Source organism: Artibeus jamaicensis, unplaced genomic scaffold, assembly GCF_021234435.1.
Source record: "Artibeus jamaicensis isolate MK-2021 breed Jamaican fruit bat unplaced genomic scaffold, CSHL_Jam_final scaffold_474, whole genome shotgun sequence".
Classification (NCBI taxonomy): Eukaryota; Metazoa; Chordata; class Mammalia; order Chiroptera; family Phyllostomidae; genus Artibeus; species Artibeus jamaicensis.
Genome location: NW_026522046.1, coordinates 1550126 through 1562853, shown reverse-complemented (window position 1 = coordinate 1562853; position 12728 = coordinate 1550126). Strand labels below are relative to the sequence as shown.

The following is a 12728-nucleotide window of genomic DNA, read 5'->3' as shown; positions in this document are numbered from 1 at the left end:
TGGACAATTGGCCTAAAAATAGGATACATTAAAGAGTCTGGGAGGGTGGTTAAATAAATTTATATTCATAATTATCCAGTTTTCTTACTATGTGGCCCAAAATTATTGCATCATTTTTCAAGAAGGTATAGAATATGAGACATTTATCTTTATAGTCTTCTTTTAGTTTTTCATAAGAACTCAGAAATTTTTATTTTCTCCTGATAATGGCAAAGAAATTAAAATTAACAGATGTTTCAAAATTGTTATCTACAAAGATGAATATATTTTTAAATATTTTATTTATTTATTTTTAGAGAGAGGGGGAGGGAAGGAGAAAGAGAGGGAGAGAAACATCAGTCTGTGGTTGCCTCTCACATGGCCCCCACTGGGGACCTGGCCAGCAACCCAAGCATGTGCCCTGACTGGAAATCAAACCAGTGACCCTTTGGTTCACAGCCTGTGCTCAATCCACTGAGCTACACCAGCCAGGGATTCTCCAAAGATGAATATTTTTTAAAAACTGCCACTGTAGGCTCTAATAATGATGGTAAAATGGATGGTCTAGGTTAAATCTCAAACTAAGTCTTCATGTGATGATATTATAGATGAATTTTCTCAAACAAAAAGCTCAAAGGTTGTGCAATACAGCTCTCAAAATGAAACAGATATATGTTTCTATTTAATAGTTAATTATTCAACAAGTAGAACTTTACCATGTAAATTTTTAAGAAAATAACCTGATCATCCTATTTTTAAGAAGACTATGTAACAGCATTCTTTCATGACTCTTGTGCACTGAAATTTATCCAATATGCTTCAAAAGTGGACAAATACTGGAGGTTGCTGTGTATCAAAAGTAATAGGAAGAAAACAGATCATGTAGAAATTTAAGTCCTTGAATAGGTCACTGTAATTGGAGCTTGTAAATATGAAAATTAAAATATTTTTCAATTTTGGAGCAAGGAATATGGTAATCTTTTCAACAAAATTATGAGCCATCAAATGTTCCAAAACGTTTTCAAGTATTGCATTGTGATCATGCAAATGCAAGATAAACATTCAGAAGTAATAATAAGCTGGAACATTTGACATCAACATTTATAAGATGGTTATGTCTCAGATTGCTTGATAGTCCATGAGCAGTTAATGCCATTGAGAGGATATTTCTCAGTTTGCCTGTATATATGTACATGTAAAATCATTAAAACAAAGAACAAAATTTTAGGTGTACTGTACTTAAATTCTTATTAAAATTTCTGATGATGTTGTTTTTCACTATCTTTTCTCTATTTCATTCACAAATTTAATACAATATTTTAAAAGAATTAATAAAATGAAGATAATACATAATGACTTTTTCCTGTTACACTGTTAGTTATTAGAATAACTTGCTCCATATTAGTAGTTACAGAACACCAAAGACAATGTCAATTAAACATGCATACATTATCTAAAAATTGCAAAGACTTCTGAGATCCAGAGATCATATTTGTGCTTTTGTTTATACCTTCTGTGTTATTTAGGAAGGTCACCAAAGGACCCTAGTGATTGCGCTCCTGATAGCAAAATAAAATAATGGAATAAAGGGCTGTGCATGAGTGGCTGGTATACGTTGGAGCCTTCCAGACCCAGGGAAGATACATGAGATCTTGAATCAGAGCACCCACACACTGGCAAGGGGTGTGTTCATTCTCCCTTCAATGATTCTGTCTCATTCACATTTTACAGTCCTCTTACAAGTATACTAGAGCGTTGGACACTTTCAGCCTTGAATATGGATTTCCCAGCATCCTCTTTGCAAAAGTTTTAGTGTCCATTATTTTTTGAACTTGATCAGTACTGCATTTTTGCCTGGTGCTTCCAACTCATGGTGATGCAGATGTGTGAATTTTCATGGAAATACAAAGAAGCAGAGTGGAAAGAACACCAGACTGAATAAAGTGTGGTGACAGGGTCCAGATATTTTGTCCCCTGCACCTCAGTTTTAACATGTGTAAAATGAAGGATGTGAACACCTAACTTCTTAGTATTATGATAGTATTTTTTAGGAGAGACCTGAAGGTTGGCATAAAACAGCTCTGCCAATATAGATATGCGGTTATAATTTTAAGACAAATTAAATATCTCAAAGCTCTCTCTCCCCTCCCCCAATAAATGGAAAGATACACAGATGAATAAGTAGATTTTTTTCAGATAAGAGTAGTTTAAAGTGGTAGTTTAAACTGGTACTTTTAGAGTCAATGCTGGGTGTGTACTTGAAATTTATGAGATTTGTAACTCTCTGCAGGATTAGTATGCCAAGTAAGTGGGTGGCAAGTACTGGCAGGTAAATTTCTCTTTTGTGATTCTGATCAGAATTTTAGGCCTAGGATCTTCAAGGTACAGTATTTTGTAATTTGAGTAAAAGTTAGAGATACAGGACCAAAAGAGAGAAAGAAATTTCTAGCAAAAAAAGCTTGGTTTAGGGAGCAGTAGATAGTAAGTTAAGAATTTTATGACTCTCTAACTCATCTGACCATGGCACCATAATTTTGGGAATACCACAATTTATCTGTAAAAAAATGTGATGACTTGGTACAACAGTTTTATATTTCTAAACTCTAGGTACTACCTTCTCTGAGTTGATTGTTCTTCCCTACCATTTTTCAGCTAAGTTTGTATCAGTGGTATTCAACTTACCACCACCTTCTTAATACTACTCATCTCCATTGATGAGTAAAAGTTAGAGAAAGCATTTTTAATGCCTAGGATACAGAAAGGCTAGAATTTTAAATGAGAGGAAAGGGAGAGAGGACACAAAGTTCAACCCCTTGTCAGGTTCTGGGCTATAAAATGAATAGAAATACTGCTGTGTCATTCCACCGGGCCTCCTGCCAAGCAGGTGATGGATATATTCAGAACATTTGTTCCCAAGAACTCTGGAATCATAGTGGCATCAAGGTGCCAACTTGTTTGGTATATTAAAACAAATCCTGATATTCCTAAATTTCCAGCATAGAGTTTGTAAAAAAAAAAGTTCTAGGAAATTTACTTTATGGAAACACTCAGGAAGCAGAATCCCCAGAGGAAGTATATCTAATACCTAGTGTTTAAAATGATCTTCAGGCCACTGGGAAATGTGTGTGTATGCACATTTGTGTTTTTCTTCTATTACTACTTTTGAGATAGGGGCATTTCAACACCCTCTTCTTTTTCAGGGACTCAAGGTGTTTCACTCTAACTAATCTACTCATAAGCAGCAAAGACTCTCAGCAAAATGGTGTGATAATTTTCTTTGGAACCTTCCCATTTCTTTGCCTGTCTTCCTCTGTTCCTCTCTACCAAAGACATCCATATCCTATTTCATTCTCTACTCAAACTTGATGTTTCTAGGTCAGTGGTAATTCCCTCTCTGGTGGATAGGATGGGACATCAGAGTTATTTGTACTTAACCAGGAGTTTCAAGCCATTTTTTGGAAGTAGTTGCCTGCCTCTTCACTCTTATGACCCCCAGCCTCAAACCTGTGATAACTTCAAGTATCACATACAGAATGGGAAGTCACATCCAAGTACAGTCTTACCAAGGCTCAGCAGAAGGCATTGTACTACTGCCCCATGGCTGGCTTGTGTTCAGTCAGCCCTTGACAATGAATGGGAATTCTGTCTTCTCAGGTGCTGCCTTTCTCCTTCCTTCATATAGTGTCTTATTCATGAAACATAGCTAGGCTGCCTTTCCCTTCCATCATTCACCTCCTTAGCCTCATTACTTCTTGTCCTGGGGTGCAATGCCACAGTCTTTGCTCACCATCACAGCCTCCGTAGCACTTTGACCTCCCTTAGTGAATAGCAGTGGTGAATGTCTGCCTCTCTCCCATGACTGTAATGCATTCTTTCCTTCCCCGAGGAAAAGTCCCTGTCTTTTGGCCGAGAAACTACGTTCTTATGAACTCCACTCCAATTATTTCTGTCATACTCTTGTGTAATACCAGGCTCTCCTCCTCCTGTTGGATGAATTGGGTGCATTCATCATGAGGAAACCAGAGCGCTAAACTTTGGCAACGTGTGAGAATCCGATGGTCAGACTGAGCTCAGCAAAGGTCTGCACGGAGGTGGCATGTGGGCTTTGGTGCTATGAGGGTTCCATTTGTGTTTTCTGTTCAAAGTGTTGTTCAGCTTTCCTTGATAGTTTCTGGTCTGTGCAAGGAACTGTGTGAAATTCAGGCTTGAGAAAGATTCCACATTATGATCTTAGAAGCACAGACCAAAAGGAACCTAGGAATCATCTTGTTTAAGTTCCTTATTTTATGAAGTAGGAAACAATGTCCAGGCAGGAAATGAGACTGTCCAGTATCTCACAGCAGAGCTGCATCCAAGTGGTCCATAGCCAGGACTAACCAGTTGATCCTGACCTTTCTTTCCCACTTCTCGTAAAACAGAACCAAACTTCTACTTAGAAGAGATTTCTTCTCTGTGCTACAGAAAGGCCCTCCTCTGGTTCTGTTCTTGTTACTCTCTCCTTCTCAGTGGAACTTGGCAATGAATACTTTTAGGTACTGCTTGCAAGTGAATCTTTCTCTTATCCTCTGTTTGCTTTAATCTTTTCTCATCCCCTTGCTTTTTGAAGCCACAAATACTCCAGGCTTGAAGAATTCTCTGAAATCCATACAATAGTTGTACTGGAATGAATTATGGATTTTTATACTATTGGTGCTATACAGATCACTTTCGGCTGCCTCCACCACTTCATTTTTTAATTTTGTTTATGAATTATTAAAAGGGATGGCCATTCTGGTACCTGGATTAAAGATTAACAACATCTCTAACTATGTGGATCATTTTAATTAAAAAAAATTAACTTCTGGTCAAGACGGTAGCATAGGTAAATATGGCTCACCTCCTCACATGACCACATCAAAATTACAAGTAAAATATAGAACAACTGTCACTCATGACTGCCATAAATCAAGTCAAAAGTAAGTCTGACAACTATAGAACTACAGAAAACACATCCATCAAAAATTGATAGGAGGGGTGAAGAAATGGAACAGGTAGGGCCCACATAAATGTGTGGTGGATAAAAATTCGGGAGGGTTATCTTAGGAGCAAAGAGTCTCAGCCCCACAGTAGGCTCCCCTGCCCAGAGTTCCAGTGCCAGGAAGATAAACCCCCATAATTTCTGGCTGAGAAAACCAGCGGGGATTGAGTCAGTGGAAGAAACTTCTGGAGTCCCAACCAGTTTCTCTTAAAGAACTTACACACAAACTTAATCAGACTCACTCTCTCTGAGCTCCAATGCTGCAGTAGCATCTTGAAAGGCACCAGTGCAATAAAGGGAGAAATTGAAGTGTCTGGCATCAAGGTGAGAGCTGGGAGACAGCTTTCTCCCACAGAAAGGTGGGCCACTCTCCCTCTTCTGAGCCCTCCTTCCACAGAGCCACAAATTCCGTAGGCTGGTGCCATATCTGAGACTTCATCAACCTATCTAACATAGTCTGTCCTGCTCTGGAGATCCCCTGAAACTCTGTCCTATCCAACTTATGGGCCCACCCCAATCCACTTTTCCATACTAATGGCTGGTCTTGGCTCATGCTTCCCAACTTCCTAAATCCTCTCTCACCATCAACAGCCAGCCTCAGTGAGCTCCCAGCTCCCATACCACTTCTTAGGGGCCCCCAGTCTGGCACTAGCAGCAAGCAGCCTAAATCCACAGCTTGGTTTTGCCTGGGAATCTCCAAGCCTAGCACAAATAACAACCATCTCAGATTGCTGTATAGCTCAGGCAGGGTGGCCGTGAACATAGGACAGGTCCGGGCTGACCTTGACCTGTACCACCCAGAAACACCACAGCCTATGAAACCAATGGTTAACAACAGACCATTTTGAAAAACCATAACCCTGCCCCTGCATAGCTAATTTTTCATGGAGGATGGAGGTTGGTGGAGAGTGGTCAAAGCTAGTCCTTACAGCTGACTGGCCTGGATAAATCCCACCCATTGACCTGCCAATAGTAACCAAGGCTCTACTACCTGAGGATAGTATAAGGAACCTTTGGGACAACTTCAAGCATTCCACCATTCGCATAATAAGGGTGCCAGAAGCAGAAGAGAAAGGGAAAGAAATTGAAAATATTTTTGGAAAAATATTTTTAGAAAACTTTCCTAGTTTGGTAAAGGAAAGAGCTTCAAGTCCAGGAAGCAGAGAGAGTCCCAAACATGATAGATACAAAGAGGCCCACTCCAAAACACATTGTAATTACTATACCAAAGTTTAAAGATAAAGAGAAAATCTTAACAGCAGCAAGAAAAAAGAAGTTAGTTACCTACAGGGGAGTTCCCATAAGACTGTAAGTGATTTCTCCAAAGAAACTTTTCAGGCTAGAAGGGATTGGCAAGAAATATTCAACGTCATGAAAAGCAGGGACCTATAACCAAGATTGCTCTACCCAGCAAACTTATCACTTAGAAAAAAAGGGCAGATGAAGAACTTCCCAGACAGGAAAAAACTAAAGGGGTTCACCATCACTAAGCCACTATTTTATGAAATGTTAAAGGGACTTATTTAAGGAAAAAAAGAAGATGCAAACTACAAACAATAAAATGGCAAAAAATACATATTTATCAACAACTGAATCTAAAAAACAAACTAAGCAAACAAGAAGAACAGAGACAGAATCATGGATACCAAGAGTGTCTTGTTGGTTGCCAGATGGGAATGGTTATGGGGGAATAAGTGAGTAGGTGAGGAGATTAAGAAGTACAAATAGGAAGTTACAAAATAGGCATGGGGATGTACAATACAGTATAGGAAATAGAGTAGCCAAAGATCTCATACACATGTGTTCAGACCCATGGATATGAACAATGGTGTACAGATTGCCTGAGAGGGTGGGGGGTGCTCGGTGAATGGGGGCAAAAGGCAAAAAAATTTATTGTAATAGTATAATCAATCAAATATAATAAAAATGTATATATAGACAGTTCCATTGCCTATCAAAAATTCTTTTTGGAAAACCTAGGTGTTCCTTGACCCAAGAAAAACATAATGCTTGCTTTAAGCCTAGCACCCTTAGCAGGACTGGGTCAAGTGTCCTCCTCAGTTGGACAATCTCCTGGGGCCCGAAAATGCCAGGGCCTAATGATTTCACATGACATCTCCCACACTGTAGGTAAGTCAGTATTTTGCTTTGAAGAGTGTGTAGAGGAAAGTTATGCTGAATAAAAGAGTGAATGAGAGTGTAAGCTCTGCAGTCTGACTTCCTATGTTCTCATCTAGACTTCCACACCCACCAGTTGGTGACCTTAGAGAAGTTACTTAACTTCTTTGTCTAGTTGGCCTCACATGAAAAATGGGAATAGTTGTGGTACATCATTATTCTTTGTTGTGAAAACTAGATGAATTAATACCCACAAAACATTTTCAAAAGCTTAAAACGTACTCAATAGTCTCTAAATGTCCATTTTATTTTATTTTATTAATTTTTTAAAATAAGACTTCTGTATATTTGTCATAAGTTGCCTCGGCCCGCGAGGCAGTCAACGGGGTCCGCCGATATACCTGTAACGGATGAAGGGGGATGGGACAGGAGGCGCGAAGAATGGCAGCAAGACAAAGGATTCTGATCAAGCTGCAAATTTTATTTCAAAATGGAGGGAGTTATATAGAGGAGGGCAGTAGAGGAAACGCAGTGGATAGGTGGCTTCAAGGCGTGCTCTAGCCTGCGATTGGCCGGGGGGTGCATGGTGGGCGCGTGATCAAGGCACTGATTGGTGTGCCACCCGCATGTCCAGGAGGGGAGGTTCTATGGCTCCTAACCGCAGCATCCTGTTATTCAGGCGCAACCTTCAGGTCGGATTGTATCAGCCTGTTTCAGGCTTATCCCAGCCCCCAACAATAAGTGAGTCCTGGGAACTTACCAGTTTAAAGCTCCCAGTCTGAGTCTCAAAGTTTTGCAGAAGAACTTTCCCTAAAAAAAGGCCTTTCCATACTTTAGAAGGAAGATATTAGACTTTCTTTCTCCATTTCATGTTCAGAGGTACATGGAAATTCAAATCCAGGATAATGAGAAGAAAGAAGGGATAGAAATGAAAGGAACTATGCTATAAGGCATGGGAGCAACCCAGCCTGGAGAGTCCAAAACATGGATTCTCATCTCCCCTCTGCTTAGAACTTATGTAAATCCTTGGAAAAGACAAGTAGGTCTCAATCTTTCTCATCTCTAAGAGAATGAAAGTTTTCCTCCACCATTAACACGCTAGAAACATACAGTTCTAGAGCAGGTTGTTCACCACTTGAGGAAGACAACAAGAACTTGACTACATACGGACATTACATGAGTAACATTAAGAGGCCATAGAATTAATATCATTTAGGTGAAAGCTGCAGGAGGTGCTGATGGAAATCCCTGGGATAAAAGCAAAGATATGTGCAAAAGCTACAGGTATTTTCCATAACATCATCTCTTCATACCACGCCTTTCCCAGCTGAGGCATCCTCTTTTAATTTCTTAGTAAATAGAAGACAATGTCAACACAAGGAAAAAGAAGCGGCAATTTTCCAAATCATTCATTATAAATAAATAACTAACCTACCAAGAAAAATAAAGCTAAAGAAAACCTGGTAAAAGGCCTTATGATCTCAATTGTGTATTAAATCTCTCTATTTTTCATAGATACTGATTTGAATTTTACTAAGAAATTTTATGTCAGTTATCTCCTTTGATTTCCACAACCTTGTGAAATAAACAGAGGTAAAGCAAATATTATCAGCTATAGTTTACAGTTGAGCGAGCTGAGCCTCTGAGAAGTTACTTACATACACACCCCAGTTAAAAAAGCTAGTTGTAGAATCAGGGATCACACCAAGTCTTTGCATTCTACTTTAGAGTTCTTTAATGTGGTACTACTATCTCCAAATTAACAAGTAAATTTTTAGTGGGTCACTCCTTTTGAGCTGCACAATACACACTTAGGAAGCAGAAGACTGCAGTCTTGTGCTAGGCAGATGCAGAATCTGTCAGCCCCAGATTACATCCAATGATTCCTGCCCCTTATTGAAGGGATATTCTTTCAAAGGCCATTGGTAACAGGATAAATCCCATCTAAAGCCTGTTATTGATTTACTATTCAAGTCTAATGTCATCTGAACAATTTCAACTACTCAACATTCTGTGCTAGAATGTAATCTTCACTAGGCAGGGTTCTTTGTGTTGTTCACTGATGAATCCCAATGTAGTAGTCACTCAAGACCTATTTGTAGAATAAACAAACAGTTCTTGAATTGCCATGTTTCTGTGCATTTGTCATGCTGTTCTCTCTAATACAATGCCCTGACTTCATCTTCATCCATCTCAGCAAACATCCTTCAGGGCTACCATCTTTCAAGAATTAACTCAAACATCACCTCCATGGCAACATCTCCCTGATTATCCACCATGAGAATGATTGTATAGCACTTAGTTATACTCCTGTTTCCATGATTCAGTAAAGATGACCTACACAACTTAGTTTAAGTTGAAGACTTTTTCATTTTAGTTTTGTTTCTGAGTGCAAAAATAATTTTAATTGTTGTGGTATAGAATATAAACAACCCTTTCTCCTCTGGGAGAAAAATGGAAAATTACATATATATCTATATCTATACCTCTGTAGTTATAGATATATGGTTTGATTGACCATCAGCTTACCAGAGACATGCTTCCACTTGTGGAGAGAAGATTTAGTGTCAACAAAGAATATCTTAAGCTCTTTGATGTGATATGAAGGTAGTAGAAGATACAGAATCACAAATGAATATCCACAAGGGCTTTCACAGTGAGACGGTGATATGAACTACCTGGCAAAGACTAGAGGAAGAAAGGTGCTTTTGGTTAGAGAGATGTGAGCCGGTGTCAGAGAAGCAGCAGCATTTGGACTATTTTGTGTGATGAATATCACAAGCAAACCATAACTTGGGTGAGAGTGCAGGGAGCCAGTCAATATCTGACTTAATTAAACTAGGGAGATGAATGGGAACCTACAGTGGTACATTTGTATGTGACTAAAGGCCAGGAGCAGAGGCTGCTACGTGTACTTTAAGAATTTTTGCCCTTGAAAGGATTACAGAATTTGGAAAAATACTTTTTCTGGTGCTCTACAACTCAGTTAAGTATTTAAAAATTGCTACTGGAACCAGCTACTTCCCAGAATATTTAGGCAATTGTTCTATTACCCCTGAAGTAACTTGCTGTTTTTCTATTTCCCAAGATATGAAGGGAAGAGCAGAAGAGCTCTGACACCTTGGGGTAAATGCCATACGAGTAGTTGTTCAGTCTTCTGTGCTGAGACTAGCTTATAGAGGACCACCCAATGATCAGAGAAACACTGGTACTAGTGAGAGAGTGACTAAACCAGAGAATGCTTGCAGTGATGACCTCATAGGGACCACCGTATTCTACAGACAGGGACATTATTGCCCAGGTGTCTTAAGTCAAGTCTTCTAAAATCACACAGCTCATCAGTGATCTAGCTGGGGTCACTTCCAGGTGTCTTCTTCACATCTACTGCAATATTGTTTCTATCACTCAATGGTAATAATATTCCTAAAAGCTTCTCTGATTTTCTTGTGCAAAGCTAAGTTTGGCTTCAGCTAAACAATAGTCACTAGTAAGATCCTGACAGTGAAAATTACTTCCTAGAATATGAAGTCAGGTCTGCAACCTGCCTTCACCATTCAGGTCATATGGTGTAGAGACAAGTCTGTGCTTCCCTAAATCTTCTGAGTGTTGGGAACCCCACCTGGGCCTCAGGGGAAAGGGCCTGTTCCAGTCTGATGCAGTAACCTGTGCTACTGCATCCACACACTGCAGCAGCACATGTCTAGAAACACTGTTATAACAATATTTCTATGGCAGAAACAGAGACAACACAGGAGAAGGGGACGTCTGTGGGCCCCAATGGTGAGACATACATTTATTCTTCAAAGGCTTTAAATATTGGAGTCCATGCAGAAAGGCTTCCAGATGCTGGCCGATCCTGGTTCCTTTGACTCCAATGCCTTCCTGCTTCTCCTCCAGGCAGCTTTCCAAAATCTGCTGGATGCCCAGGGGGACAAGGCCGTGTTAGATCAGCCAGACTTGAAACATATCCACCCAGTGGTTTTAAGACTCTGTCAGGCAGCAGCTGCATCTTATGTACTGGAAGCAGGAAAGCAAAGAGCTGACAAATCGGGTCCAAGCACATATCTAGGAGGCTGTAAATTTGATAGAGAGTAAATAGAACTGTTTTGTATAGAATATTAGAATAATAAGTATTCCCTAAAACCCTGCTGGGTAGGCAGATCTCTCTCTCTCATGTAACTGATGTTTCTTGGTATTTGAAATATCAAATACTAAGAACACTCATTCCCGATACCACCCAGAGATTAGTTTTAATTGCAACATGTAACAATTATAGGACTTAGTGGGGAAACTTAAGGATGCTTTAAAAAGCTTGAATAGAGCAACTCAATTATAATTGGAGAAGTTAGCAATCTGCCCAGGTCTAGAAGAACATCAGGAACTCCTTGCCATTTGCAGAACCATTGTTTGTGTAAGCTGGATATCATCCTTTTTAAAAGAAAAAAATCTTTTTGGATTTATGTTGTTCATAAATTTTAACACTTTTTTATACTTGTGAAAGAGTTAAGAGGGAAATTCTGCCTAAGTATTTGAATCTTTAGTATTAGTTGTACATTGATCCATTTTGATCATTTTTCAAGTCTTATGAAAGGAAGTACACAGTATTTACGTTTTGAATAAATACGTTTCCACCAAACTTTTTTTCAAAGCCTGAAGTATTAATACTGCTCCAATACAGCCAAAGGCCTACTTTGAAAGGAGACCCAGGATGCTTCTTTATGGCAAAGTTAATCCAACTGAAAGCTTCTTCTATTAAAGCAAGATCTAAGGGCCAAAATAGAAAAGTGAATTAAGCCTTAGTGACTCAGCTTCTCCTTCCTCCCTGCTCTTGTCTACCAGCCAGGAATGTGGGGAAGAAATGACTTAGGTAAAATCTATGCTTGAGCTCCATGAAGCAAGTAACTAGAATCTGTACACCCTGAGGTGATCTTGCTGCAAAATGCTATTCTTTTGCAGTAAGTCTTCCCTGATACTTGGCTCCATAGAATAAAAATCTCATATTTACAAGTCTAGGAAGAATGTAAATGGATGCTGATCAAAAGGTAAATGACCTGTGACCAATGTATTCCCATTTACACACATAACTAGGTGATGCACTGTCTTAGGTTAGAGTTCTCACTAGCAGGCCAAGAAAAAAAATTCATGAGGTACAAGTGATTTATTGACAAAGTGCTCCAAGGGAAAACAGTAAAAGGGTGGGTAAGATAGCAAAGGAAAGGGGGGAAATGCCAAGCAAGCAAGGGTACAGTGTCAAACGCAGGAGGGAGCAGCTTCAGCTTGAACTTGAAGGTGAACTCTGGAATGTCAAGCTCCCACAAAAAAGTCCCAACATGAGGACAAAATGCTTGAGTTTTCATAATCCTGGACCTATTGGGTCATTGGTAAAAGACCTCCAAAGAGCATATAAACTTCTAAGCTATCCATGTTTTCAATAAGGGACCCAGGAGCAATCTCCCAAATGCAGCCACAACTACAGGCTATTGGAAGTAAAATATAACAAAGCCTGGGACACATAGTTAAGAAAAAATATTTAATCAGAAAACAAAAAATAAACTCAAATACATTGTTCTGAGGGTATCTAGACTTTATCTCAATGGCATTTTATTAGCTACAT

At 39.3% G+C, this 12728-nt stretch overlaps 1 pseudogene; it reads left to right on the top strand.

Annotated features, from left to right (window-relative positions):
* The first annotated feature begins 10927 nt into the window (after positions 1 to 10927).
* Positions 10928 to 11450, top strand: LOC119039089 (COMM domain-containing protein 3-like; annotated as a pseudogene).
* The last annotated feature ends 1278 nt before the right edge of the window (positions 11451 to 12728 follow it).